Below are 26412 nucleotides of genomic sequence, written 5' to 3' on the forward strand. Positions count from 1 at the left end.
TCCTACACATCACACGCAACTCATCAAATCAAATCAAAATTTTTTAAAAAATTGATTCATCTCCCGAGGGGGCATCACCATCAAAATATCGAATCTGGGGCATCACCATCAAAATATTGAATCTAGGGCATCACACATCAAATCAAATCTGGGGTACGACTTGCAAATCAAAAGAGCGACACAAAAATTGCATTTGATCATAAATTATGATAACGCATCATTTTCTTTGAAATAACATGTGCACACACGTCACTTCAAAGAGGGACAAAATGTAGACGTATAAAATTGACCATATTCCTAAATGAATATTTTATGTTCATGTCTCTATTTAATTAAATCCAATTTAATTAAATTACCCACATTCCTCTATTTAATTAAGTAAATTATTCAATTTATTTAAATTAAATTCACTATACCCATTTAATGAATAAATCATTTTATTCAATTAAATTCCCCCTATCCACTTTTAATTAAATTCAAATTTAATTAAATAGTTATCCTAAATTGAATAAATATAATTTATTTAATTTCCCCAAATTACAACCAAATTGAATAAATCATTTAATATTAAATCCTATTATCCCTCCATCCACTTGCAATATCCTACATCTCCCACTTGCCTTCCTAAACCCCTTTCTAATCCCTTCTTGACTCTTCTAATGGCTTCTAATTAACCTAACCCATCTTCTAAACTTTGTCACATCCCTAAGCAAGGAGAGGTCACTTCTCAATTCCTCAAAGTCTTTGATAACCATTAAAGACTTCAAGCCTTCAACCACTTAATTCCCCAAAGTCTTCATAACCATTAATGGTTAACTCAAACCCTCTTACATGGTTAAAGAATTTCTTTTAACTCAACCTTCATCCAACCCAAGGGTCTCATCAAGCATTTAATGCTTTGACCATGATTATCTCTTAATCATTTGCACAAAGGTTTATCCTTGGATTAACTCTTAATCCAATGGGTAATCTTAATTTAGACTTGACCCTTACCTTTTAGATAACCATAAGGTCTTCTCAGGCATTTAATGCCTCCAACCCCTTCTCTCAACCCAACCCTATGTTGACATTTGTCACCATTTCATTGGTGCAAATTGCAAACATGGATCCCCAACTTTCAAACTCAACCCTTGATCAACTCTTTCAATCTTGGCCATCCATTGCCCTATTTTTGCTATAAATAGAGCTCTCATTCCTCCATTTTAATCATCCTCCAAATTTGTAGTATCATACTTATGCTCAAATACATTCAAGCTTTCATATATCATTTTTATGCTCATCATTTTAGCCTCTCTTTTCAATAGGAATTAGTCTAAATATGCATGTTTAGAATACTTTCTTTATCATTTAGCTCAATCATAGACTAATATATCATGTTAGGATAGTATTTATACTAACCTTGTCATCTTATAATCTAGTTTTATTGCATTTCTAGAATCATGCATAGCTTAGGATGCATTTCATTATAAAATCTATCAAAAGCATTCCTCGTTCTTGCATTTGTCATCCCTAAACCATTTTGCTCAGTGATCTGAGAGCAAAAACATTGGTTTGAGGGACATTGTAAGATAGAGAACCATGGGACCCACCTTGGGAAGCTGAGTAATACTTCATTACTCCATAGCTTGCACCAAGAAGTCCTATGTGTGTGTGTGGACAAGTCTTTTAGAATATTTTCACATATTGAGTTCTATCGACCCGCTTTTCCCGCATACACTTATAAATTTCAGACTTAGTCAAATTTCAGTAATCAACATGCTCATATCAACATTATCTCTCTCGCCTCTTCCCTGAATTCCCCCTCTCTTCCTTAACCCCTACCTTTTTGTCTCTTAGGCCTCTCCCTCTCTAGTTTCTTCCATCTCTCAGGTATCTCTCCCTCTCTTTCTCAACTCCCTCACCCTCTTTCTCTCTTTCATTTATCCCTCTCTTTCTCTCCCTCTCTCAAATATCTCTATCTCTCACTCTCTCCCCCTCTCTTCAATGTCTCCCTCTCTCATTCTCTCCCTCTCCCTCTCCCTTCCCCTCCCTTTCTCTTCCTTTATCAAGTATTTCTTTCCCTCTAAGTCTCTTTCTCTCTCCCCCTCTCACTCCATTTCTCTTTCTCTCAAGTCTCTCAAGTCTCTATCAAGTCTCTGGGTATCAACCTTTATCTATCTATCTCTCCTCTTCTATCTGCTCTCTCTCTCTCTATCTCTCTCTCTCTCTCCCATTCTCTCTCTCTTAAGTCTCTCTCTCTCTCTCCCTCTGTACCTCTATCTCTTTATCTCACTCTCCTCTATCAAGTGTATCTCTTTCCCACTCTCTCCCTACCTCCTCCCCTCCATTTCTCTTTTCTACTCTCTTTCTCTCTCTCTCTCTCTCTCTCTCTCTCTCTCTCACTCTCTGCCTCTCTTCGCACACCTCTCTCTTTAGTCTCTTGTACTCCCTTTCTATCCCTTCCTCCTCCTCACTTAGACTTTCTCTATCTCTCACCCTCTCTTTCTCTTTCTCTCACCTTCCCTCCCTCTACCTCTTAGGTCTCTATCTCACCTTCCCTCCCTCCACATCTTAGGTCTCTCTTTCTATCTCAATCCCTCCATCCACCTCTTAGATCTCTCTATATCTCCCCCAATCCCTATCTCTCTCCCTCTCTCTCTCTCTCTCTCTCTCTCTCTCTCTCTCTCTCTCTCTCTCTCTCTCTGTGATTCCCCTTCTTCGTGTCGCCCTCTATCTCTATCTCTCCCTCTATTTCCCTATTTCCCTCTCTCTCTCCATCTCTCTCTCCCCCTCCCTTTCCCTTTCTCTATCTTTGTATCCCCCTCCCAATAAAGTCTCTCTCTCTATATATATATATATGTGTGTGTGTGTGTGTGTGTGTGTGTGTGTGTGTGTGTGTTGGTATTATGGATGTGTTGCATTAGTTTTGTCATTGATGTCAACACTTATTCTTTTGGAGATCTTTGCTTATGTTGAACTAGCACATTGTGTTCACCAGCATGTTCAGTGACCTATGCACACTCAATGGTATATTGTTCACCAGCACTGAGGATGACTTGTTATCATCTCGAGATCACTTGGTTATGTCGAAGACATGGTTTGGATACTTGGTTTTGGTATTTTGGTTAATGGTCTAATAGGGTTGACATATTTGTTGTTACCGACAAATTGGTCTAGGTTATGGACCGATATGCATTATCTATTCCAGATCAGCACGACATGTTATGGAGATGATTTATTAATTGGATATTGTTGTAAATGTATTAAGCCGACATGATGCATTGCATCTTGACTTATTTGTAATTGATTTTATTATAATATTCTTAGTGCGCCGACCTACACATTTGGTCTTAGGTTTTGGTATATATATAAGATCGCATTTATGAGATGAGAAGCAGAGAAGCAATGGTATATGGTATATGGTATTGTAACATGGTATGTGTGAATATTCAAGATCATATGATTAGACCATAGAGAAGGTTCAAGGAAGGTTTGAAGGTGATTATCAGAGCTTAACCGGAACTGAATCCAACATTGGAGATGCTACTTTGAGCAGTACATTATCATTGGATTTAACCATCCTATTGTAGTCAGTCTGACTCCTATTTTGTGATTGAGCAGTGAGCTCTAGGCAGTTGTCCTTTCTGCATGTGCAGACCCCATTTGTATACACATACTATCTGCAGTAGTATCATCGGGTATGTGCACCAAAAGGGGGTCTTAAGATGTCACTTTTTTTTTTTTTTTCTGAAATCAGTAAAGTCTAAACTTCAATGACAAATTGAAGATAGTTACACTCCAAATTTGAAGATGCAACAAGAACAAGAGTCAAAGTGCTTCGAGTCTACTTTCTAAACTATTTTTTTTAAATTGAAAATGGTTGAGATTAAGGGCTTCAAAAAGGGGGGCCACAAAAAGTGGTCCTATTTTTATGCAAAAAACATAACATAGCATATGTTGTGGCCCCCCTAAAATGTTAACTTTTTTTTTCAATTTTTAAAATCGCTTCGGTTGGCAATTATCTAACACCTTGTAGTTTATGCCAGATTTTTCAGCTAATTTTTTAATGAGTATATGATTCTTTACTAATTTTCAAAGTGGAGACATCTTGAAAAACAAAAATTTGAGCGTGCTCCCCCCTAAAATCATTGAAAATTAATCAAAAATCAAAACTTTTTTTTAAAAATTGTGTAGAATGGAGTCTAGTTTCTAAAAATGTATGTGTAGCATCCTAAAATTGTGACACTTGCAATTTCGACTGCATTTCGGTCTTCACGATGGCGACGCAACACGCAACCTGAATGGAGACCCCGAAACTTGTCCACGACACTGAAAACTGCATTTTTCAAGCACCCTGGCCTGAACCTCCTTGCACCTTGCTGTCCCGGGAGGTGGGACCAGAGTGCCCAGCACCCTGGTCCTTCAGGACCAGGGCACCCAGCACCCTGGTCCCCCAGGACCATGGCGCCCAGCGCCCTGGTCCCTGGGTCCTATTTTGGGCCCGGTCTCCTTTGGACTTCGGGTCTTTTTGTTTGCAATTTGGAAAATAAACTTTCCTGGTCGGCCTAAGGTCGGGAAAATCAGTCTATCATCCCTAATTGACAAGTATATAAACTACATTTTCCTCTTTCATTCGATATGATGGAAAAGGTGTGGAAACTATACTCAAGCATTCAAGCATTCAAGCATTCCTTCAAGCAATTGATCATTTCAAGTCTCCATTCAAGGCTAAGTGTTGCATTCAAGACAAGGATTCAACCATTGAAGAGGAGATCACATACTACATACTACATGCTACATACAACATACAAACATACAACAAACAACAACATCTAAACCTTCGCACATAAGGATACAAACATCCTTAGAACAAGGTATTAGTACTTGTTTTACAGTCATTTACATTTACAACACTTGCTCATTTCTTGGTAAATTCCAAAACCGGGGTTTGACCTAATGGCAAACCCATAATCCCTAACCCCCCAATTGTCTTCGCTTTTCTGTGTGTAGGTTGCAGGTACGTGGCTGAAATTGAAGATCTGGAATCCTTGTGCAGAGACAAACAGATCCCCCTTCGTTTCGCGGATTTTTCGGAGGACCGTGGTGCCGGGCGCCATCGTCCCGACAACTTTTGCTCAAATTTGTAGGACAGCGCTGTATCGACATTTTACTGCTAATTCCAGGTCCGCAGCTTCATACTGTATTCCTATCTCAGTTTATAAGCGAATCTTTCTCACTTTTTATGCATTCCTAGCTTAATCTTCCTATCAACATTCTTTACAAAAGAGGGTAGCCTTGTTGTCATAACCCTTGAAACTCATTTAGCATCCAATCTTGCATTGTGTGGGATTGGATCTTGTGGGTTTCAACCCCTCTTTTGAATGTAAAGTGTCTCCCCTAAGTGAAAACCATCAACCCTAGTGAACCTCCCTTCTCTCTCCTTGGAGTTGGAAGAGGGGAGAGCAACTAGGGTTCGATCGCGATTTTCCACTTTACATTTTGGTGAACCCGACGTGAACATCCTTTCTGATTTTTCATGCTTAGATCTAAAAAAATTGATTACATTTCCATGTTTGATCTTTTGCAAAATTTTAGAGGTGATTGCATAAAAACCCTAAATTTTCTTTTTAGTAATTAAACTTGTGAAATGTTTAATTGTTGATGCTTGTTTCAGATCTGCCCTTCTATTACAAATTATCAATTCATATTTGTGCTTTGATTTTGAAAATTAAGTTGTTAAGTGTCAAAACCCTTATTTTTGAAACCCTCTTGATTCAACCTTTGTCCGACAATTTCACTGATCAAAACATCTCCAAATCAGCTGTAACTTTGGATTCCGCAATAAAATCACAATATCTTTCATCCCTGAAAATTTGGAAAAAAGTTGCGAGGACCGTGTGCACTCCGAGTGCCATCGTCCCCGACATTTTTTCCAAAATTTTGGGAGTGAGATCTTACTGTATTTTCTTGCTAAAATCCAGAATTTTGGCTGATTTTATCAATTTTAACACCTTCAAAATTACAGTCAAAGTTGGTCTTGCGATTGCTTGGATTAATGCTTCTAATCATTCAAAAATTGTTGAAATTGAAATTTGTGTCAAAATTGTGTTTCTTACAGTCCTAAATCTGAAAAGTGTGTTATCATTCATTCGAAATTTCAGTGCTTTATTCAAATTCTTACAATTTGTGACTTTTGAAATTAAGTGCTTAATTACAACAACTTTAATTTCCGCTTTCAAAATTGAATTTTGCGTGAAATTGAGTCAATTTTTAAATTTCAAAACTTGCATTGCTTTTGACATTCCCTCTAAAATCATAACATTCAAAATTTCAGTTTCCCTCTCTTTTTCAAAATTCAAATTTTGCATTTTTCGACAATCTGGGTAGGGTTCAATTTCGAGATTGCAATTTTAATTTGGCCTATCTATAGATCGTAAAATCACTCAATTTTTTCAGATTGGCTTTAAAATCATCATAGCTTTCATCCCTGCAAATTTTGAAAAAAGTTGCAAGAACCGTGTTGCACTCCGAGCGCCACGGTCCCGGACATTTTTTCTGAAATTTCGGGAGACTGTCGTGATTGCATTTAACAGCTTAAATCCAGAAGATTGGCTGATTTTACTGAAAATTGCTACCTCTAAATTCAAAATCTTTTCTCTCTTTCTAGTGCATGAGTTTTACAACAATAAGCCCTACTTACACTATTCCCGTTAGACGAAGCCGTAGAATTAAGTCTTTCCGAGGTTTAACTACCGAGGAGATGGAACCTAATTTGAATAGCCTTTTTAACGAGGACATGGGTAATTCCTCTAATCCTCCTAATGATGAAGAAGCTCTCCATGAGGTTTCTGAAGAACAACTTTCAAAATTGGATAACCAATTTGACGATTTTCACCAATGGATGTCTCATGAGTATCCCGATAGTCAAGCTCTTCCTTTAATTGAGGGTCTAAAATGTATGCTTCAAAGTGATAAGAATGGAATTGATATTTTGCGTGGTATTTCACACATTGTGAACTCGAATGTGATGCCTATGAAGAGTTGTGCCAAATCTTTAGGTTATACACAACCTCCTACACAAGTCAATCATTCTATTCCTTTGATGACTTCTATTGCTAGCATACCTACCTTTACATCAAACATAATGGCTACTTCTACACAAGACATTCCTCCTGTGATCACCAGTCATGGGGGCAATCCTTCTTCTTCAATTAAGCCTCTTCCTTCATTTAATCCGACTTCTTCATTCATTCCTTCAATGAGTGTCCCTATTATATCTCCACAAATGAACATGACGCAAGGGGGAAATTCATTTAACCATTCCATTCCTCCTTGTAGTGTTCCTCTTGTCCAATCATCCCCTATAATTGATTATCATAGAGTCCCACCACCTTACTCTTTACCTTCTTTCAATAACATAACACCTCCATCTCAATCTAACACATCTAATATGAACTCTTCGATTGAAGCGACCATTAACAATCTTGCACAAACTGTTTCTTCTTTACAGTAACAAATTGCCTCTATGAATCAATCTAAGTTTAGTGTGCCCACATTTGATGTTGCGAGCCCACTTTCTCTTGACATTGTTCGAGATATCCCTCCTAAACATGTTGAAATCCCGCATTTGGAACTTTATAATGGTAAAGGTGATCCTCTAACACATGTTAAGACTTTTCAAACAATCTGTACCGATTTTGCCTATGACCAAAGGTTGCTTGCAAAATTGTTTACTAGAACATTAAGAGACAAAGCCCTACAATGGTATTGCTCGTTGCCTTCTTATTCTATTACTTCTTTCGAACAACTTGCAAATGCTTTCATTCAACAATTTCAAAACAATATAAGTCCTAAAGTTACTTTGATTGATTTAATGCATTGTAAACAAGGTGTTAAAGAAAAAGTGACTGATTTCATTGGTAGATATAAGCATTTGTATGCTCAAATTTCTTTTCCAGAGCCTGACAATGATATTCAAAGAATCTTTATTTCTAATTTACAAAAAGATATTCGAGACAAACTTCTGTTTTCTGAGTTTACTTCTTTCCAACAGTTGTGTGCAACTCTTCACAATTATCTACTGACTGTGAGTCAAATGGAACAATCACATCCTATGGCTCCGAGTGATAAGGGTGATAGCAGTCAACAACCATTTGGGAAGTTTAAACCGAACAGAGATTCCATCAAATTCAATGAAAACATCATCAACAACAATGTGAATGCAGCATCAGGTGTGCCTCCTATTTCTAAATTTTTCAAGAAAGAAAGAAAGTATACTCCCTTGAATGAATCATTGCATAGTATTATGAATAAGTTATTGGAACAAAATGTGCTTACTCTTCCTCCTATAAGACAAATTGATCCTGCAAAGATTACTTCACCTTATTTTGATAACAAAGCCTTTTGTCAATTTCATCGTCAGCCTGGGCATGATACTGAAAAATGTTTTTCTTTAAAGGGTAAAATTCAAGATTTGATTGATAATAATACTATTTCTGTTTCTGGAGTGAATGATAAAGGCAACACATCTGTAGCTCCTCCTAACCAAAATCTTCAGATTTTCACTGATCCATTACCTTCTCATACCTCTAATGCAATTGAGGCTAATGATTCCTCTCTCTCATCTGATGGTCTTGTGTCTATGACTCTGAATGTGATTAACTTTGTAGAGTAGCAAGAAAATCCTAAAGAACCTTCCATCACATTTGATTCTAGTGAAACCATTAGGGCACCTGATGGTCCTTTATACATAGTTGCAAAAGTCAAGAATACACCTTGTCGTGGAGTGCTTATTGATCCTTCGTGCATGGTTAATGTTATTACTGAAGAATTTCTTTTTACTTTGCAATTGAATCAAGTGATATATGACAAAACAGATGTGATTGTGAAACTATTTGATGCATTTTCTTCTCCTGCAATTGGTTCTATTACATTTCCTATTGAGGTCCATAACAAATCCCTTGATGTGAACTTTGCTATTATTCCATCTTCCGAACAATTTCGTGTGAAGCTTGGCTATCCTTGGCTATCTTCCATGAAAGCTATTGCTTCTCCTATACATAAGTGTTTGAAATTTCCCCATAATGATGAAGTTGTTACTATCAATCATAGTCTCTTTAAACCAGCTGAAATAACCTCTAGTGTTCCTATTGATTACTTTTGGCCTAAACAATTCCAATCTCTTCCCCCGCGAAGTGATCATCTTTTCAAATCTTATCAAAAGTGGAAAAAAGACATGATCCTATCTCTAAGTGAACCTAGAACACCTAAACTTGATATTCCTATCATTCTTGAGAAGGAAGTTCTTCCTTTGAAAGATAAAACTAATGTCTTTCCTCAAGAAGATTCCCAACCCATTCCTATGGATGTGACTATGCCTATATCTAATAAACTTCCTATGAGTAGACCTATACCTCCTCGTCATGATGGACTTGGTCTCCTTCCTAAACCAAATATTCCTCCTTTATATGGAGCAGTCCCTCCTCCTTCTTTTTATAGAGAGAAGAGACCTTCTTCTTCTCCTATTATCCAGCCTAAGAGACCACAACCTAAACACCCAAGTGATAAGGATGAGAACATTCCTCCTCCTCAATCTTCTCCACTTTCTACTAAGACTAGACAAAATCATTCTACACGTGAACGCCGGTGAAAGCGTCATCTTAGGGCTCAAGTAGCTGCTTCTCAAACTTTGCAATCTCCAAAAGCACCTTCAACAAGCATTATTCCATTTTCTCCTCAGCCGAGAATTGAGCCAAAATCTCCTAAACATAAGATGCATGATGGTCTTGATCCTGTGCGAGTTAAAGATCCTATTTTTATAAATCTTGATGATGATATAGATGAAAATGTTATGCATGATGAAAATGTTACTTCTCTTGCTTCTGATAGTGAATATGAACTTGTTGATATTGATAGCCATTTATCTAATGAATTTTCTAAAGCACTTATCCTAGCTCCTAGACAAGAACAATGTGGCTCGGAACATGAACATAGCCCTTGTTTGGATCTTGTGATAGCTCCATCTGCTGTGTTGGATGTTCCTCCTCTGGCGTGTTCCCTTCCTTCCCAAAACATTGATCAGCAAGATCGGGGGGTAGATGACGTGCTAGACTAGTTACATTAGCATAGCAGATTCTCTCCTCCTCTCTTGTGTTACTTCTTCTATATGTTATTCTCATTCTTCTATTTGTTGTCCTTAGTGTTGTCTACTTGAGGATGATGCAAAGCATTGAGATCTCTTTTGGTCTCTCTCATGTTGACTCAAAAGACACATGTGTTCCCTTCTTCTAGGTGACCTTCCTTGATTGGGGAATGAAGAACAATTATGCATACATACATATGATATACATGAATTATCATACAACATACTGACCTCGAGGAAAGCGAAGTCATCTCGTGCTTTATGTTTTGTGTCTATTATCCTTGGGTTTATCTCACACTTGGGGGCTAAATCCTTGCGATAACGTGCTCCTTTCCTTTCTCATTTCTTATGTGTATCACTATGTTAAAACAATCACCCCCGTTGAGGCATGTGTGATCGCTTTAACGTAGGGGGGCATACACCCTGTCTATCCCTTTAGGATACATGAAAATTTCTTGGAGAACTCAGCTTTGCCTTGAAAATTTTCGGTATTTCTCTTGCATGACTCATAGTGAGGGAACCTTACTACTGACAGTCATGGTTCTCCCTTGTGATCTTCCCTTTTACTTTGTCAATCGAAGTCCTAAGATCCTTAGTCCACTTGGGGCTTGGTGTGTCTTGCCTCCTTGACGTGGTGACAGTCTTTCAATGATTGTTCCTTGTACTTTACCGGAAGTATGAGCATACATACTCCCGCTAAAGTGGGTGCTAAATGTAGCGTCCTAAAATTGCGACACTTGCAATTTCGACTGCATTTCGGTCTTCACGATGGCGACGCAACACGCAACCTGAATGGAGACCCCGAAACTTGTCCACGACACTGAAAACTGCATTTTTCAAGCACCCTGGCCCGAACCTCCTTGCACCCTGCTGTCCCGGGAGGTGGGACTAGAGCGCCCAGCGCCCTGGTCCCTGGGTCATATTTTGGGCCCGGTCTCCTTTGGACTTCGGGTCTTTTTGTTTGCAATTTGGAAAATAAACTTTCCTGGTCGGCCTAAGGTCGGGAAAATCAGTCTATCAGCCCTAATTGACAAGTATATAAACTACATTTTCCTCTTTCATTTGATATGATGGAAAAGGCGTGGAAACTATACTCAAGCATTCAAGCATTCAAGCATTCCTTCAAGCAATTGATCATTTCAAGTCTCCATTCAAGGCTAAGTGTTGCATTCAAGATAAGGATTCAACCATTGAAGAGGAGATCACATACTACATACTACATGCTACATACAACATACAAACATACAACAAACAACAACATCTAAACCTTCGCACATAAGGATACAAACATCCTTAGAACAAGGTATTAGTACTTGTTTTACAGTCATTTACATTTACAGCACTTGCTCATTTCTTGGTTAATTCCAAAACTGGGGTTTGACCTAATGGCAAACCCCTAATCCCTAACCCCCCAATCGTCTTCGCTTTTCTGTGTGTAGGTTGCAGGTACGCGGCTGAAATTGAAGATCTGGAATCCTTGTGCAGAGATGAACAGATCCCCCTTCGTTTCGCGGATTTTTCGGAGGACTGTGGCGCCGGGCGCCATCGTCCCGACAACTTTTGCTCAAATTTGCAAGACAGTGCCGTATCGACATTTAACTGCTAATTCCAGGTCCGCAGCTTCATACTGTATTCCTATCTCAGTTTATAAGCGAATCTTTCTCACTTTTTATGCATTCCTAGCTTAATCTTCCTATCAACATTCTTTACAAAAGAGGGTAGCCTTGTTGTCATAACCCTTGAAACTCATTTAGCATCCAATCTTGCATTGCGTGGGATTGGATCTTGTGGGTTTCAACCCCTCTTTTGAATGTAAAGTCTCTCCCCTAAGTGAAAACCATCAACCCTAGTGAACCTCCCTTCTCTCTCCTTGGAGTTGGAAGAGGGGAGAGCAACTAGGGTTCGATCGCGATTTTTCGCTTTACAATATGTTTTTTTAAAATCTAATGAACGTGTAAAAATCTATATCCAAAATAGTGCATGTTTGTTTTTGACAAAAAACGGACACACTGACAAAAGAAATTATAGATGAAAGACAATGAAATCAAAATTTGAAATAAATTACATTGTTGGATAGCTAAGAGGGAGCTCAAGTTTACCACGGTATTTTTTAAAACTTCATTGAAGCATGTGCAAACCTGACGGAGAGCACGACCAAAAATATGTCAAAATTTTCAATAATCTGATAAAAACATGTCTCTAGCTTGAAATGGTCATCCAAACCTTTGGGTTGAATGCCCAAGGCAAATCCAACCCATAGTTTTAGTGTTTCCCAAAGTGGGCAATTAGGCGCATGCCAAATATGGCACTCGCCCTATTTGGTGTGCACCAAATATGATGAATGGATTTTTCCATTTGGTGCACGCCAAATGTGGTCCATATTCCACATTTGGCGTGCGCCAAATGTGTACATAGAAACCCCCATCTCACCTCTCCCTTATTTATCTCCCTTCCCTCGTAGTTCCATCTCTCTCTCTATGAACTAGATCTCATATTCTCTCTCTCCCCTTACCTCTTCTCAAGCTCTTCATTCTTATAGATGCATACTCTTCTTTGTTCCTCCCCTCTCTAGCTCTCACAATTCCCTTATTCTCCTATCCCTCAAGCTATCTCCCTCTTCATCCTTACACCCATAAAATTCCCTCTCTCACCTCTTTCCCTTAGTTTCTTCCTCACTCCCTCCTCTCTCTAGATCCTAAAGGGTCATAGGACACCATATGACCCGTTAGGACACAATATGACCCCTAATAACACCTAAGGAGTCACATGGTGTCCTAAGGGGTCATAGGACACCATATGACCTCTTAGGTTACCATAGGACCCATAACAACACCATATTCTATCCTAAGTGGTCATAGGACAACATATGACCCCTTAGGACACCATACAACCCATAACGACACCATATGGTGTCTTAATGGGTCATAGGACACCATATGACCCCTTAGATGTTGTTAGGGGTCATATTGTGTCCTAAGGGGTTATATGGCATCCTATGACCCCTTAGGACACCATATGACCCCTTAGTACACCATATGGTGTCAGTATGGTTTGTATGGTGTCCTATGACCCCTTAGGTCACCATATGAGCCCCTAGTACACCATATGGGGTTAGTATGGTCTTATGGTGTGTGATGATCCCTTAGGACATCATATGACCCCTTAGAACACCATACGACCCATAATAACAACATAAGGTGCCCTAAGGGGTCATATGGTGTCTTAAGGGGTCATAACACACCATATGACCCGTTAAGACACAATATGATCCCTAACAACACCTAAGGGGTCATATGGTGTCCTATGACCCCATAGGATACCATATGACCCCTTAGGACACCATACGACCCATAACGACACCATATTGTGTCCTAAGGGGTCATATGGTGTCCTAAGCAGTCATAGGACACCATATGACCCCTTACGACACCATACAACCCATAACGACACCATATTATGTCCTAAGGGGTCATATGGTGTTCTAAGGGGTCATAGGACACTAGATGACCCCTTAGGACACCATGTGACGACCCCTTAGGACACCATGTGACCCCTTAGAACACAATATAGTGTCGTTATGGGTCATATGGTGTCCTAAGGGGTCATACGGTATCCTAATGGGTCATATAGTAACCTATGACCCCTTAGGATACCACATAACCCCTTACGTGTCATTAGGGTTCACATTGTGTCCTAAGGGGTTATATGGTGTCCTATGACACCTTAGGACACTATATGACCCCTTAGGACACCATATGGTGTCATTATGGGTCGTATGGTGTCCTAAGCGGTCATTAGGTGTCCTATGAGCTCATAGGACACCATATGACCCCTTAGGACACCATATGACCCATTATGGGTCATATGGTGTCCTAAGGGGTCATATTGTTTCCTAATGGGTCATAACACACCATATGACCTGTTAAGACACAATATGATCCCTAACGACACCTAAGGGGTCATATGGTGTCCTTTGAGCCCATAGGGCACCATATGACCCCTTAGGACACCATATGACCCATAACGACAACATATTATGTCCTAAGGGGTCATAGGATACCATATGACCCCTAACAACACCATATGACCCATAACGACACCATATTATGTCCTAAGGGGTCATATGGTGTCCTAATGGGTCATATGGTGTCCTAACAAGTCATATAGTGTCCTATGACCCCTTAGGATACCATATAACCCCTTACGTGTCGTTAGGGTTCACATTGTGTCCTAAGGGGTCATATGGTGTCCTATGATCCCTTAGGACACTATATGACCCCTCTAGGACACCATATGGTGGCATTATGGGTCGTATGGGGTCATATGGTGTCTTAAGGGGTCATAACACACCATATGACCCGTTATGACACAATATGATCCCTAACGACACCTAAGGGGTCATATAGTGTCCTATGGCCCCATAGAACACCATATGACCCCTTAGGACACCATACAACCCATAATGACACCATATTATGTCCTAAGGGGTCATAGGACACCATATTACCCCTTAGGATACCATACGACCCATAACGACACCATATTGTATTCTAAGGGGTCATATGGTGTCCTAAGGGGTCATAGGATACCACATGACCCCTTATGACACCATATTGTGTCCTAAGGGGTCATATGGTGTCCTAATGGGTCATATAGTGTCCTATGACCCCTTAGGATACCATATAACCCCTTATGTGTTGTTAGGGTTCACATTGTGTCCTAAGGGGTCATATGGTGTCCTATGACCCCTTAGGACACTATATGACCCCTTAGGACACCATATGGTGTCATTATGGGTCATATGGAGTCCTAAGGGGTCAGATGGTGTCTTAAGGGGTCAAAAAACACCATATGACCTATTAAGACACAATATGATCCCTAACGACACCTAAGGGCTCACATGATATCCAATGGCCCCGTAGGACACCATATGACCCCTTAGGACACCATACGACCCATAACAACAACATATTGTTTCCTAAGGGGTAATTGTTGGCATATGCACACTCCAATGAGACATTGTAGGTGATTTAAGGTTTTGTCATTGATGGCAACCTTACAATCCTATGGCACTGACAAGGCATTACACTACACTAGCACTAACAAGATCAGACTCTACATCGGCACTCAAACCACCAACACCGTTAGAGAAAGGAAGCATACTGACATAGAGGTCGACATGATTTTTGTTATATTGTATTTTGTTTATTATTGTAAAATCTTTGTAAGCCGACTTGGCATCATTGTAAAATGACTCTTATATAAGAGACATCATTATAGAACATTTGTAAGTAAGATAGAAGATCATATTTAGAAGAATAAGGCAGACCTATTATGCAAATTATAGGTTAAGGGTTTATGTAAGAAGTAGAGCAGAAACCAGTACTAGATCTGGCAATATAGATGCTATTTTGAAGCAGTACAAGATACTAGATTTGTATAATCCATCATTGTAAGTCCGTGAGACTTCCCATTGAGTAGTGAGTTCTAGGTAGTTGGCCTTCCTAAATGTGCAGGCCCCTCTTGTAGTAGTAATATTCTCTTATTGGCTAGTAAGTGAATATTGTGGGTCACAAATCCCACCGAGGTTTTTTCCACACTGGGTTTCCTCATTAAATCATTGTGTTATGGTGTGCTTTTCATGTGGTTGCTTTTAATTCTATTTATTGCATTATTTCTTGCATACCGATACACTGTTATAATATGTTCTGCATGTTTTAAGTTAAAAAATTCAATTCACCGGTTAAATACTGATTCACCTCCCCCCCCCCCTCTCAGTATCTATGGGAATCCTAACAATTGGTATCAGAGCTTGGTCCTCTATTTTCAGAAGCCTAATAGCTTGAGGAAGATCTTGACACTGGTAGATATGGAAAATCTAATGAAGCAACTAGAAGAAGCTCTTTCAGACTATGATACATAAAAATTTAAAAATATCAAACTAGAAGATGATCTAAAAGCATCTCAGGATATCATTCAAGCACTTCAAGAAAATCTTACCATTTCAAGAAACAAGAGAAGAGAACTTTGTGAAAAGATGCAAAATGAGAATGATGAAAAGGAATCTCTTAATGATATGATAAACAAGTTGAAACAAGAGGGCATGACAACAAAGAATGAGATGCAGGGTATAACTATGAGATTTTGGAAAGAAATTGAAGATAGAAAGAAGAATGAAGAAGATTTGACCAGAAGAATAAGTGATGCTGCAAATGAAAACACAAGACTTAGTTATGAAAATGATTTATTGAAGACAGACCTAATGCACACTCAGAATGACTCCAATGAACTGATGAGGTAGAAAGAAGTCTTAGAAAAAGAACTAGATACTGCAAATCAACATAAAGAAAAATTCAAGAAAAGCTCAGAGGAACTTGGTAACTTGCTGAAGAATAAAAAACCTAAAGGTGACACTTTTGGAATTGGCTTTGAAGTTGGTGAAAGCTCCGGTATTGCAAACACACAGGATCATAGCAAACCAGTAAGGCAACCTAATGCTTATAAATTCAATGGAAAATGCTTTAATTGTAATAAGTATGGTCATAGAGAAAATGAATGTAGATCTAGAAATTATCAAAATATCAAAACACCCACCAGTCAATGTTCAAAATGCAACAAAGTTGGTCACAACTCTGAAAACTGCAGAATGAATGTGAGATGTTATGTTTGTGGAAGATTTGGACACCTATCTAATCAATGTAGAACACAAACCGGCATAGGTTATGAGAAAGATATTCAGAAGAATAATGTGACTTGTTATGCATGTAACAAGATTGGGCATATTGCAAAATTCTGTAGAAGTAAAGGATCACCAACAGACAACAAAAGTTCTAGCTTGAAAGGTAAAGAAAAAGTTGAAGAGGTTAAGCAAGAATTCTCAAAACAATGGATTAGAAAGTCAGACCTAAATATTGTTGGGAATACTCCTCCACCGATAGAACCAATCAATACTTCACCGATAGGACAAAATGATGCTCCACCAGGCAGGAAGCTCTTCATCAAATTGAAGGAAAACTTTCTTGAGGGTTTGGAAATCAATGAGACATATGCTATAATTCCCTCGATTAATGGTGAGAAGTTGGAAATTAATTCTATACCGGAAGACAATGTTAAGTGACTACTTAACCGACATGCATTAAATGTGGTAGATGACAAAATAAACATTATAAATTTGTGGTTTTGGCTCCATTTCACTTCACTGAGATTTCTAATATGCGAAGAGCGTGAAATTTTTAGAGCTAAGGAAAGAGGCAAAGCACTTTAGAAATCAATTCATCCAAAGGCAGAAAAAGGTATTTATCATGGCATCCTCCTCTACACCTGAATTCATAGCAAACCCTACAGTAGTCGAGGTCATAAAATGCCCTAGGCCCATATTTCAACTAGTTCCCGAGGTAGCCAAGAAAGATGACAATGTAGGTGCTTTTTCCCAAATTCCAAAGGGAGTTGTTTTCACAGAAGATCTTCGAATATATATTCATTGCAACATAGAGGAATTAGGAGATGAAGAGATCAAAACAATGTATAAATCTATCATATTTGATAATTCCAATAATGTAAAACTAGAACATAAAATTGTTGAAACCCTAGGATTCACTGAAATCCTCTGCATTCCCGAATTTCCCAAGGAGGTGATTAGGATAGTTTTAAGCAAGGTACATGGTTCATTCTTTTGGCTTGATTCAGTACACAAAAAAACAAAGGAAGTTGTGAAAGCAATAACAGGGCTACCTTCCACCAATAACAGACTAGACAAAACCAGGAAGGTTTCCAATGACCTAGTAATGAACTTAACTGGTGCAACATCAGACAGAAGGTCTCTGAGAGTTAATGATGTGACTGATATAAATGTAAGATTTGTTAGGATGATTTTAGGGTACAAAGCAAATCATGCAAATAGACTTAACTCAGTTTCCAGTTTATGCATTAAAAGTGCTTATGACATGGTTAAAGACAATGTGAAAATTGATGTATATGAATGGTTAAAAGATGAGTTGATTGATAACTTAGGCAAAATCAAGAAGGATAAGAAAGGAAATTTTAGATTCGGAAATCTACTTGTATGCTTGATGTTGCACATAACTAAATAGGTTCCCGGTATTGGCCATAAGAATCTTGGATTTGATATACCAGTAGGAAAACAGTCGACAGACCTATTCAACAACATGGGTGATAACAAAGAAAAGAACATTCATGACTATTTTCAAGCACTAAAGGTTAGGATGAACAAAAGAATCAAACTATCACAGAAAATTGTCAACAAATACAAAGATGATATATGTTTTGTAATAAAAAAGGATGAGATCTAGATGGAAGCAATCATCCCAAGAACAATCTAGGTAACAAAGATGGGTTATGAGATAGATGATCATATAATTGAGACTTATGCTAAAGCACTTCTGGAAGCACCAAATGAACCAAAGGAAGAAATATTTGGTAGTGTCGAGACCATAGGAAAACAAATTCAATCTAAAAAGAGAGTGAAAAAGGTTGAAGCAGTTGTAAGAAGAGGTTCTAGACGGGCTAAGTCTATTAAAGAAGATGTATTGAAACAAACCGATATCACTGAGGATGAGTTAGGTACTCTACAACCTGAGACTCACCTATCACTGGTAGCTACTTCTTTGGAGAGTGACATGCTTGTATCTTTCAAAAGAGTTGTAAGAAAAAGGGATCCTTCAATTGCATCCACACCTTCACCTAGAAGGACTAGACAAAAACAACAGGCAGTAAGGTCACCAGTTAAAAAGACAACACCAAAGAAAAAGTTGACACCAAAGAAGAAGAAGACTAAAGAAAACATGGCCCCTCTTGACAAATTGCTATATGAAATCACAGAGGAAGGGAAACTCAAAAACATAGGAAAGGTCTATGATACACTGTCAGCAGATGACAAAGAACAAGTTGAAAACAGTATTATTTTACACATGGACATCTATAAGAAATTCTTAATGGAAGTAATAGATGATCTACCAGATGAATTTTTCAAAAGACTGGAAGCAAGAAGACAAGATATTGTAGAGCTTGATAAGAAAATCAAAATTGAAAAGTTACTTGTTGTTTATCCAGTAAACTCATCTAAGGAGATAGATGACTTAATTCCAGAAGCCAACCGGTCAATATTCTCTATTGCACACCGACATATTGCATTAATAGCTGGAAGAGTGAATGAAGTAATAGAGGAAATAGAAAATGCATGGGACATATTTCTTGTTGAGAAAGAAAAGCAGGAAGAATACAGGAACCCCAAACCAATAAAGGTATACCAAAAGGAGAGAGACAAAGGAAAAGGAAAGGTTAGCAGACCTCTGAGTATCAAAGTTAAAGATTACTTATCCCCACCACCTCAAATTGCATCACCAATAAAAACTACTGAAGATCAACTCACAAATGTGTAAGGAAGTTAAGTAGCGGAAACAACTTCCTACACTAACCTTGAGAGGAGGGTAATGCAAAACTTTTTCAGATCATTACAACAGTTACAGGAAATAGAAATAGATATAATAACATTCATACCACAACACAATGATTTACGTGGGGAAAACCCTTTCGGGAGAAAAACCCCACCCTCCAAAAGCAGCTCAATATTTTATTCAGCAATCAAAAACAGATTACAACATACTTGCAGAGCAAGCTCTTTGTAGGAGTACCACTAATCAGAGATTCAGAGGCAACTCAATAGCCATAGGACTCTTACACACAACCTCTATCTCACATACCTCATAAATAGGAGATACAATACAAGAAACCGTCAAACGGTATTACAAAACCATGGGCTAAAACCACCCAATAAGGTGTAGCCGACCTTATCTCCCTTCTAGACACCCTATGACATGTTAAAGCACACATCAACATGTGTCGCTTCCTTTTTACAGCTCATTTATGTATTCGATACAAATTATTTTTCCTATTTCAAGAGTACAAACTTCTAGAGGCCATAACTTGAGAACCGGGTGTCCGATTGATGAACCGTTTGAAGCGCCGGAAAGCTCGCGAAGTGCTCTATCACCTCGTAACCTGCTTCACTGGTTATGGCCACTTTTCAAGGTGTTTTAGAGCCTCTAAAGTCCCCAAAATTAAGTTTAAACATTTTATTGCACCCCTCCAAGACGAAAACTTTAATATCTTCAAAACTAGCTGTGACCTTGCCACGCAACTTTACCGGAATACTTATCTAACCAGCCAGAAGCTTTAGGGAGAGTTTCACACCATTTCGTGCTCAAATGAAAAATTACTATAAATAGTAACCTCGCATAAATGCAAGGTTGAGACACCATTTTTCCCAACAAATCTCCCACTTGTCGAACACCTTGCAAGAGCGGAAGGGAATGTCAAGACAATGAATCAATTGCTAGGGGCCATAAGGCCCATAGACTCTGAACACCATCTGAACTTCTCTGTGCTCACAGCCTTAGTTAAAGCATCTGCAAAATTCATCAAAGTTTCCACCTTAACCAGCTTCACCCTACCATCTTCGACCATATCTCTAACAAAATGATACTGAACATCAATATGTTTGGTCCGGGCATGAAATGTCGAGTTCTTAGCTAGGTTAATTGCACTCTGACTGTCACAGTAAACTGTCACTGTACCTTGTTTTATTCCAATATCCGAACATAGTCTCTTAAGCCAAATGGCCTCTTTACAAGCATGAGTAGCTGCCATATACTCTGCTTCAGTAGTGGATAAAGCAACCACAGCCTGTCGCTTACTCATCCAACTAATTGTACCACCAAACAAAGTAAACACATAAGCACTGGTGGATCTTCTGCTATCAATATCACCTGCCCAATCTGAATCCACATAACCATGTATATCAAGGGAAGTCATGTCTCCAACTGAATTACCATGATAACACAAAGAATACTCTGAAGTACCCTTCAAATATCTGAAGACTCTTTTGACTGCATCCCAATGAACTCTACCAGGATTAGACATATATCTAGAAAGTACTCCCACTGCTTGGGCAATATCTAGTCTAGTACAGACCATAGCATACATCAAGCTTCCAACCACACTCTGGTAAGGCACTCTACTCATGTCTTCCATCTCCAATGGGGATGTAGGATAATCTGAAATAGATAGTTTCATTCCAACTGTAAAAGGAACACTCAATGGTCTACAATTCTGCATGTTGAACCTCTGTAACACTGAATTCACATACTTACTCTGGCCTAGCCATAGCTTTTTGTTCACCCTATCTCTTCTAATTTCCATCCCAAGAATGTGCTTTGCTGCACCAAGATCTTTCATTTCAAATTTAGCAGCGAGCTGAGACTTCAGTTCTGAAATCATACCTTTCCCTTTACCAATGAATAACATATCATCAACATACAATGCAATGAATAAGAAATGATCACCATCAGATTTATAATAAACACAGTGATCTGATTTAGAACGTTCAAATCCCAAACTCAACACATATGTATCAAATTTCTGGTACCACATCCTAGGACTTTGTTTGAGGCCATACAAAGATTTCTTCAATTTACAGACCAAATTACTTTTGCCTTTCACCACATAGTGCTCCGGCTGTGTCATATAAATATCTTCCTCCAAATCACCATGAAGGAAAGCAGTTTTCACATCCATTTGCTCAACCTCTAAATCATAAGCAGTAGCAATAGAAAGAAAAAATCTAATGGACGTCATTTTTGCAACAGGAGAAAATATCTCACCGTAATCAACACCCTCAACCTGAGAGTAGCCTTTTGCAACCAACCTTTCTTTATACTTCTCAATGCTTCCATCTGAACCAATCTTTTTCTTGAACACCCATTTACAACCAATAGGTTTTCGTCCTTCAGGCAATGGTACAAGATCCCATGTATCATTCTTTTTCAAAGCTGCCATTTCTTCCTCCATAGCAATCTTCCAGGATTCTGCATCATTCATACCTAATGTCTCTTCTACAGATTTCGGTTCATCCACACTAGTATTCAGAGCAAAAATACATCTCCAATCATTAGGTGAATACCTTTCAGGTGGTTGTCTATGTCTTGTAGACCTTCGAACAAGCTGAGTTGGAGGTTCTTCCTCCTCTTCTGAAGATTCAGAGCTAGACGAGCTCTCCTCAAATTCTTGCCTATCTAGGGGTCTCGATTCAACTCTTTCAGGTGTAGAAGGAAGTTGAATCACATCTTCTTTTTTAGTCTGTTCTGGCTGCAATGTAACAGAAGGAGACTTAATTTCTCTAAAAATAACACTTCTACTGTGAATTACCTTTTGTGCAATAGGGTCCCAAAGCTTGTATCCTTTCACACCATAACTATACCCGATGAAGATACATTTCACAGCCTTGTTCTCCAACTTTGTTCACTTCTCCTTTGACACATGTGCATATGCCTCGCAACCAAAAACTCTAAGATGTCTCAATGAAGGCTTGTGACCTGACCATGCTTCCATAGGCATTTTATCAACAAGAGCTGATGTAGGAGACCTGTTAATCAGGTAGCAAGCAGTGGCAACAGCTTCAGCCCAAAACTTTTGTTCGAGACCAGCACCACTCAACATACTCCTAGCCTTCTCCATCAGTGTCCTGTTCATTCTTTCTGCAACTCCATTCTACTATGGAGAATACGGAGTTGTCTTCTGCCTATTAATTCCATAGTCTTTACAGAATCTATCAAAATCATTAGAGCAAAACTCACTGCCATTATCAGTTCTCAAACATTTTATTTTCTTTCTAGTCTGCAACTCAACCATTGCTTTAAATTCTTTAAAATGACTAAAAACTTCAGATTTACTCTTTAGAAAATAAACCCATGTCCTTCTACTAAAATCATCAATAAATGAAACATAATATGTGGATTTTCCAATCGAAGAGACATCTACTGGACCAAACACATCAGAATGGATAAGATCCAAAACACCACAAGTTTTATGAGAACTCGAGTAAAACTAAACGCAGTTTTGTTTTCCATAAATGCAATGCTCACAAAAATCAAAGTCAAGATTACAGTCATTCAAACCTTCAACAAGATTTTTATTTTTCAAGGTCCTTAGACCCTTTTCTCCAATGTGACCAAGTCTCTGGTGCCATAACATAGTCTTCTCTGCAGGTAACTTTGCTTCAGATGAAAGAGCACCCTTAGGTACCCAAACACCATTTCCATTTGCTAAAGGTGAAACCTTCAAATCTTCCAATGAAGTATCCGTAGATTTACTTTTTACAGAAGTGCTATTACACTCAACAGTGTATGCTTCAAGCTTATACAAAGTGCCAAACCTGACACCTCTAGCAACTACCATAGCACCCTTAATCATCTTACATCCTGTTTCAGAAAAGACTACCTGCACACCCGCATCTATCAGTTTGCTCACAGATAACAGGTTTCGTTTTAATCCAGGGATATGTAGCACACCATTAATCCCTTTTATTCTACCATCAGAAAACCTAATTCTAACTTTACCTCGACCAACAATGTCTAGATGTGAATCATCACCCAAGTACACCTTACCTCCATTAAATCCTTCATATTCAGAAAACCAATCTCTATTGGAAGTCATATGAAAAGATGCACCTGAGTCAATTAGCCAGGCATCATTACCTGCATGACTCACCAAAGCCACAATAAAGGCATCGCCATCTTCCTTGTCAGACTCAAAATCAGAATCGAACTTTTTCTTTTTCTTCTTCTTCTTTTCTTCTTTGCAGTCCTTACGGATGTGACCCGGTTTACCACAATTCTAGCAAATGACTTTGGACTTTCCAGGAGATTTCGATCTCCCTTTGGATTTGGACTTGCCGTGCTTCTCATTCTTCTCTTTAGGTCTTCCACGAACGGTTAGGGCTTCCTTTGAACTGATGGATACCTTCCTTCGCATCTCTTCACCAAGTAGGGCACCCACCACATCTTCAGATTTGAAAACAATAGAAGTACTACCGATAGCCATAACAAGAGAATCCCACGAATCAGGCAAAGAACAAAGCAAGATCTGACATTTCTCCTCCTCGTCCATCTTAACACCGATGGATACTAATTGAGCCACCAACATATTGAATGCTTCTAGGTGGTCTGCAATTCATCCACCCTCTTCCATCTTCAAGGAATACAATTTCTTTCTTAAGAAAATTTGATTTAATAAAGATTTCACTTGATACATCTCACCAAGCTTAGTCCATAGCTTCTTTGCAGAGTTTTCTTCATGGACATTGATTAGAACAGAGTCTACCAGGCACAGTCTGATTAGACCCTTGGCTTTCCGGTCCATAACATCATACTGAGCTACCGCAGTAGGATCTGAGGGCCTTTGGACATTCGCATCAACAACATCCCAAAGATCTCGATCTATTAGCAGATCTTCCATCTTCAGCTTCCACATCTCAAAATTACTTCCATTAAATTTCTCCACCTCTATTTTCCTTGACGAACTCGCCATCTGAATATTCCTACAACAAGATCAAAAAGTGTCTTCTGCACAAGCTCCCACTCAAATCTGGATTAGTTCAAAAAACCCAACTGCCCACAATTGAAACCAAAGGTGATCAGGCTCTGATACCACTTGTAAGGAAGTTAAGTAGCAGAAACAACTTCCTACACTAACCTTGAGAGGAGGGTAATGCAAAACTTTTTCAGATCATTACAATAGTTACAGAAAATAGAAATAGATATAATAACATTCATACCACAACACAATGATTTACGTGGGGAAAACCCTTTCGGGAGAAAAACCCCACCCTCCAAAAGCAGCTCAATATTTTATTCAGCAATCAAAAGCAGATTACAACATACTTGCAGAGCAAGCTCTTCGCAGGAGTACCACTAATCAGAGATTCAGAGGCAACTCAATAGCCATAGGACTCTTACACACAACCTCTATCTCACACACCTCATAAATAGGAGATACAATACAAGAAACCGTCAAATGGTATTACAAAACCATGGGCTAAAACCACCCAATAAGGTGTAGCCGACCTTATCTCCCTTCTAGATGCCCTATGACATGTTAAAGCACACATCAACATGTGTCGCTTCCTTTTTACAACTCATTTATGTATTCGATACAAATTATTTTTCCTATTTCAAGAGTACAAACTTCCAGAGGCCATAACTTGAGAACTGGGTGTCCGATTGACGAACCATTTGAAGCGCTAGAAAGCTCGTGAAGTGCTCTATCACCTCGTAACCCGCTTCACCGGTTACAACCACTTTTCAAGGTGTTTTAGAGCCTCTAAAGTCCCCAAAATTAAGTTTAAACATTTTATTGCACCCCTCCAAGATGAAAACTTTAATATCTTCAAAACTAGCTGTGACCTTGCGATGCAACTTTACCGGAATGCTTATCTAACCAACCAGAAGCTTCAGGGAGAGTTTCGCACCATTTCGTGCTCAAATGAAAACTTACTATAAATAGTAACCTCGCATAAATGCAAGGTTGAGACACCATTTTTCCCAACAAAATGTGAGTATGGATACAGAGGATACAAATCCTAATCCTAAGGTACTATACATAATTGATGTTGATACACAAAAGGTCAACATTGTGATAGATAAAGAAACAACCAGCAAAACAAATATTTCTAGTGAGCCACCGGCAACTGACAGCATTAACAATACAATAGAGCAACAGGTAGAGACTTAGACTAAGACTAAAATAGAGCAACAAATAGAGAGACAAGCAGAGCAATAGGCTCCGGAATAGGAACAGGTTCACATGGAAATAGTGCCACCAACAATAGGAGAAGATCAAAAACCATTGCTTAAAGAAATGGAAACATAGACTGACCTACCAGAGGTCACTGCAAGCTTGGTTACTTCATCCACTGGCGGAATTCAGAATGTTGGTTCCTCCTTAGCAGGCTACAAATCAACTAATGTAACTAAAGTACTTTTGGACTCCATCAAAAAGATAACAGATTGTACTTCACAAGCTTATAAAGCTATAGATGACACAATACCAATTTTGAAGGTAATAGCTCCTAACTATAACATAGACAATAAGGATTCTTTAAAACAACTTGATACTTTGTGTAAATACATCATTGAGAACACAGTGACTATTGAGCAAATAAAGGAAGAGACATTGAAGAATAAGGTAGAAATTGAAAAGCAAAAATTCTTTGAAGATTAGATAAAGAAGTGTACTAGGGAATTTGACACACTTCTACTGGAACTATGCAACTTATTAAAGGAATTTAAAAATCTGTACAAAGATACTTGCAAGACAAACTTTTTGACAGTAGACATAGATAAGAAAATGAGCAAGGTACAAGATGAAATCAATAAACTTGCAGACAATTTTGTTAACTCACCTAATACACTATCAGTTTTTGAGCAAATGATAACAAG

The sequence above is a fragment of the Cryptomeria japonica genome, chromosome 3 (assembly GCF_030272615.1).
Source record: "Cryptomeria japonica chromosome 3, Sugi_1.0, whole genome shotgun sequence".
Lineage (NCBI taxonomy): Eukaryota > Viridiplantae > Streptophyta > Pinopsida > Cupressales > Cupressaceae > Cryptomeria > Cryptomeria japonica.